This window comes from Mixophyes fleayi, chromosome 2, assembly GCF_038048845.1.
Source record: "Mixophyes fleayi isolate aMixFle1 chromosome 2, aMixFle1.hap1, whole genome shotgun sequence".
Lineage (NCBI taxonomy): Eukaryota > Metazoa > Chordata > Amphibia > Anura > Limnodynastidae > Mixophyes > Mixophyes fleayi.
Window position 1 is genome coordinate 201,186,282 of NC_134403.1, and position 6,320 is coordinate 201,192,601.

A 6,320-nucleotide genomic window follows, 5' to 3' on the forward strand; every position below is an offset into this window, starting at 1 on the left:
TGATATCACCAGCAGGGAGGCTAAGCACTCCCTGCCATTTATAGTACTGGTGGCCAATCACAATGCTTCATCAGGATCTAGCCTCCCTGCAAATATTTGCTGTAAAAATCATATGACCGCAAGAATGACTGGAAGAAGCCTCCTGGCAGCCTAACATCCAACCCAGACAAGAACACAGTGTGTGTGATGGCGAAGGTCATGAAATGCACAGAGTGAGCCGACTTGAATTGCGATATACCGCATGTTTTTATGCACCATTAAATTAGACAGGTTATAATGATTTGTGAGACACTGCAATTTTTTATTTTTTTTAGAGAGTAGTTTAGTTCGCGCTATAGTGGTTTACTGGTTTTTTGCAGTTTACTTATTAGTGTGGAGATTTTGAAGCCTCCCTTGTACAGCGGCTTGTATTCTATGCTTGTACAATTTATTTTATTGAGTGCCCAAATTCAAGGGACCTTTCTATTGTTAAGGGTAGAGAACTGGTTGAAGGGTAGAAGATAAAAGGATAATAATAAATGGAATATATTCAAAATGTTATTAGTGATGTACCCCAAGTTTATTACTTGGGCCTGTCCTTTTTAATATTTTATTAATGACCTTGTAGATGGCCTAGATGCAAGGTGTCTATATTTACTAATGACACTAAACTATATAGGATTATTAACATAGAGCAGGATCAGATATTTGTAACCACATAATAGTATGTCATCTTGTTATCCTATTTTTGTACAATAAGCATTGGAAGAATTTTCTTATATTAAACCTCATTTAATAAGTTTATGTCTTCGTATTCTCACCAGACTGACTGTCAGACAGCTTGCCTATTGTAAATCACTACAAAACTGTGATACAGGGTATTATTTAGGTTAATGATAGATCTGGGCGATTTAAAGTTTAATTGTAGTGGGATATACATTGTGATGGTCAGACATTATAGTCTGTGAAAACAAATTCTGGTGGTGGCAGTTTTTGGAATAATAAATAAATAATGTGCTATAAATTTGGATTTAATTATTGTTAAATAGACCAGGTGGTCTTGTAGTGATTAACCCCTTGTCTCACACATGTCATGCAGGCTCGGGTGAGTTCTGTTTTTTGACAACTCTCAAGCTTTGTAGCACCTAAACAAATCCACATTACAAAACAGGGAGACTAAACAGTGAACTCAATTATTAGTATTTCACTAGAAACCAATCCCAAGAGATTAGCAGTAATACTCTTTGGGACTCTCAAAGCTGTTATACAAGGACACATCATACAAATAGCCTCTTATATTAAAAGAGCGTACACTTAAATCACAAGATTTGACTGCTCAACTTAAACAGCTAGAAAGAAAACATAAAAAATACTTGCACAGTTGCAAGCTAAATGTACCGATATCAGAAAAACGGAGGGAAATTTCAGACGACTAAACCAAAAATATGATAAAAGGAGCCAAAATATCACTATTCCAGTGAAAATTTATTTTTCTATTAAAAATAAAATGAACAATTATACTTCACTAAAATATTTTTAATGCATATAGTTGGCCAGGACCCTAACTCCTGTACCAGCATTTCTTAACAACATTAAGCTTTTGTCTAAAAGTTTAAATTTTAATTTAGGATTAAAAGTACTGAAACAGATCATTCTTAATGGCCAGATTTCGCGTTGATCCAACAGACAAAAGGCAGCACCCTCCTTCTCTCGCTAGATGCAGAGAGGGCTTTTGATAGAATTTTTTGGCTTTATGTGCTCTACATTGAAAAGCTTTGACTTGAGTAGGTTAAAGTCCAAATTAATGTAATGTAATCTACTATATCAACAATGGCACCAAACAGGAATGCATGAAGACAGCAATTTATCCTTGCTTCAGAGCGATGGTAGTAATCAAGGTGAATTTTGTATCTTTTGCAAATTATCTCTGTACATCCTAAATGAGGTTTTCATAATCATCAGTTATTTACATAGCGCCAGCAAATTCTGTAGAGCTTTACAATTGAGAACAAACAGTAATAAAAACAATACTGGGTAATACAGACAGAGATAAGAGGGTCCTGCTCGCAAGCTGACAATCTATGGGGCAATGGGAGTTTGATACACAAGGGTATGTGCTGTTGATATGGAGTGCTACATTCCATCTCCCATCTTGGTAATGGTGTCCCCTGTGCTCTAGTGAAGACAAAGTGGGGCAACCTCCAGCCGTCCACATCGCTCTACTGAGAATGCACAGGCAGGAAGTTTTGCTTTCAGCGGAGTTCTTCCTGTGACTGTTGAACTGAAAAGAAGAGATATCGTGAGCTGCTGCATAAGCTTATCATACTGCCTGTCTGTTGCAGTCAGAATCAACTGTGAGCAACTGTATATATGACCTGTTACAAAATATTTTGAAATAAAACCAACAAATTTGTTAAGTCTAAAAGCTTCTTGTGGTTTAACATTACCACCAACGCCGCTGACACCCATTACATGGCCTTAACCAGAGGCAAACGCAGGATTTCTAGAGGGGGCGTTTCTAAATGTTTATATGTGTAGATGGCATGGGGGTGTGGCTAGCATTTAACAAACGCTGGCTCTCCTTCAGTCTGCTCCATTCTCCCTTGTAATACCGCATGAGGCTTGCCTTTTGTGCTTTCCTGCATTGCAGAGCAGCACAACAGTGGACATACCTATCTGGACAAACTCATGGCTGTGTGGGACTAAGTAAAAAATTATTTTCCCACCCTCACTCTCAAATGTCATTAATTAATCATTTTCCTTGGTTAATTTACCTTATTTAATTAATTTGTTTCATTTATTTGCACTGTTCATTTGTCTACCAAGTGTGTAAATTCAATGGATGTGTAGGGAAATTGACAATAGTTTAATGTCACAATGATCTAATATTGAAATCAAACATGAATCAACTTTTCCACAGTCATTTATCACATAATTTTCAGTATGCACAACAATAGTAAATGGATGTCTTTTAGCAGGGGATATGTAAAATTAAGGGATAACACTGCAAAAAAAGTTAATAAATTTGAATACCACATCTATCTTGGCATTCAAAGTCATGTAGCATAGCTGCAAAATACACTTTTAGGACGTGTCCTTGTATTTCAACACATGAAATTGGTCCATATATTGTAGAGTTCATCAACTTTATACATGAAGAGCAAATCATATCACATATCTAGTTCTTTATGCAGAAACTTAGGCTTCAATTAATGTACTGAATCACTTCTTTCAAGTAATTCTAAGTGTATAGGGTAGCTTAATTTAATGCTTAGCAGTCCTTCACCTTTAACAACCATAGCATACAATAACATGTTATAACTGTCTCCACAGCTAAATATTCAATTTTAGTGCAATTTGTGCACACAATACACAATGGTAAAAACAAAATTATTCTGAAAAAGTTCTCACCTCCCCCAGCTTCGGTGACCAGAACTACCCACCCATCAGCACAATGTTCATGAGTGACAGCTGCAGTCAACGAGGAACTACAGAGTACAGACAGGGAGATGTGCAATGCGCACCAAGCCTCATTCTGACCTAGTGGGCTGAGGTGCACACACCAGCTCTGACTGTGATTAGCTGACTGTTCCCGAATGAGTTCAGGCGTGGAATAGGCATGTTGTAGAACAGAGAGGAGATGGATTTTTAAATCAAAAACATTAGCATCTAAGGGCTTAAATGTAGACTTCGAGCTGAAATGGTTTTTGTGAATAGTATGGTAGCTTGAAATTTCTCCTTATTTGTGCCATTTCATATTTTATAGAGCAATGAGGATTTGGGGAAAGGTTATAGTCTGGGATTATGTGATTAACAATTGCCCAATATATAAGAATATAAAGTATGAGTAATAACAGATGTTTATTTGTTTTATGGTATTGCTTCTCCTTTGGAATCAATCTTTTATAGATTTGAATGTCAGATGAATTTGCCATGTGTACAGAAAAGTGTGGAGAAATGAATTATGTATTGATGGGCGTTTCTTTCTTTTTCACTTGCATTCTCATACATACTTACCGGAGTACCCATCAACGACTGAACGTGAATGAAGAGAGATTCAATTATGAATATATAAGGAAGAACGGAAATGCATGATATGAGTTTATACTTTGTTTTTATATTGTTGGATTATTTATGCTTTATAAGTGTATATTTTATATCAAATTGTCAAAACTTCATTGTTCAATGTGTGACAAACGCGTACCGGAAGTACGTCACTGCACCGCTTCCTGTTCAACGGGAGTTGGATATGCTGTGGGGTATGTGGTATGCCCGAACCTCGTTTTCATTATGGAAAGAGTATAAAACCCGTGGAAGGGGATTCACAAACTAATTGGCCTTGAGAAAGACTTGTGGAGAGTTGAAACGCGTTAGTCCAATGGGGACCGGACTTAACTGGTAACAGATCTGGACCTGCTTATATATCTATGCTTGATTCCTGAGACAGTCTGGTACGAGTCCCTGTTATATTCTGATATATTGGAGTTACATATTTTATGTGTACGAATATTTTATTGCTTTTTATCTATTATACGGATGATTAAAAAGATAATGCACTAGATTTTCTCCTTCCTATCATTTCTGTATTGTTGATGGCGGGAACTGCGGCTCCCTAGTGAAGGAAGGACAACTACGAGAAGGGGTGTCTATTTGAAGGCTGTATTTGATCGGGAATTTCTGTAAGCATAGGTCCTATGGGGCCAAGGTGTGCTGGAAGGACAAGTTTTGCTGTTTAGTGTTTCTGATAACGACTAAACGGTGTTTACATGAAACTTTCCTCTATGATCTTGGGGATTGTTTAGGATTTTGATGTGACACACTACAATATGTTATATTTATTCTGAGTTGTAGTAAGAAAAAACAAGATTGGATATTCTCTGAATCGAATATAAACATCTAAATCCCAATGGAATTGGCGCTGAATGTATGTATACATTTGTTTTATTTGTATGTTTTTAGTGAGTGTGAACCCTCTTCTATTGTATACATCGGCGGTTCCCATAGTGTGCGTCGCGGCTGTCAGTGAATATCGACGTCAGTGACAGCTGCGGGAGAGAGGAGGCTGCTGGGTCCCGGCGCCGCGCGGATTGGTAAATTTCTGTTTTCTTTCTTTTTTTTCTATGGCTGGCGCGGGGCAGAGTGAGGGGGACAGAGGGCAGAGTGAGGGGAACAGCGTGACAGAGGGAAGTGTGCCTGGATGCAGAGGGGCATTTTTGCATACAACTAAATAAGTATTTCTGTCGTGACCTAACTACTTATTACAATTTTTTGACCCAACTACTTCTAAAACAGGACTGCTCAGTAATTATTTAGGAGGGGTGCCTTGAAAATATTTGGAGACTCTAAGGGTGCCGCGAACTGCAAAAGTTTGAGAACCACTGGTATACATATTGAGTTCCATATATTACCCATCCCCTTTGAATCCTACATGGGATAATCCAAATTTTTCTCTTGGCTTTTCAGGTATTCACTCCAACTAGTGGGAAAAAAATGCAACCAATTCATAGGACAGCATTGATTTTGTGGTATACTCTATAACGCACATTAGAATCTTTATCCGAGAATACAATATTTCCTGAACCAAAATTATTTGAATACTTTTAAGTGCACTCTTTCCTTCAAACCTTGCAGAGGGACCAGCTGTTTAGACTTCTCCCTACATTTGAAGCAACGTGTTACAACACCCCAACAAGAAAGGGTTCCATATCTGTTCCTTATAGTCTGCTCCACTCCTTTCAATTAGATCCATTGGCTAAACAGGAAGTAGACTGGGAAAGAGATTTAGGATCTCTACTGGCAGAGGACTCATGGCTGAAATTTAGACAAAGAATAGTTAAAGCATTACTAATTAAAGAAAATGCTTCCAAATCCTGTACAAGGTGGTACCTGGTATCGGTTAAAATACACTTTCGATTTTTTCAATCTGCATATCGATTGTGTTGGTTGGAGAAGATGTGCCCAAAGGGGAGATTTTCATCATATATAATAGAAATGCCATAAGATTCATATAGTTTCATCAGAGATCCAGAAACTATTAAATATTACAAACTAGAGTTCCCTTGACTTCATCTACAGTCCTGTTGGATTCACAGAATACTACTCATAGTAAAAACTCTAACAAACTCCATGTTCCATGTTATTCAAGCAGCCAAGAGCATGATAGTGAAATGTTAGAAGCAGTCCTTGCCACCTCCCATGATTGCAGTTAAAAATAGATCATCGCTTAGAATAGCAATGGAACATATTACCAGTTTTCTACATGGTAAATAAGACATTTAATAAAATTTGGGATCCTTGGTTTACCCACAATTCAGAGTTCACAGGAACCTCATAAATTTAGC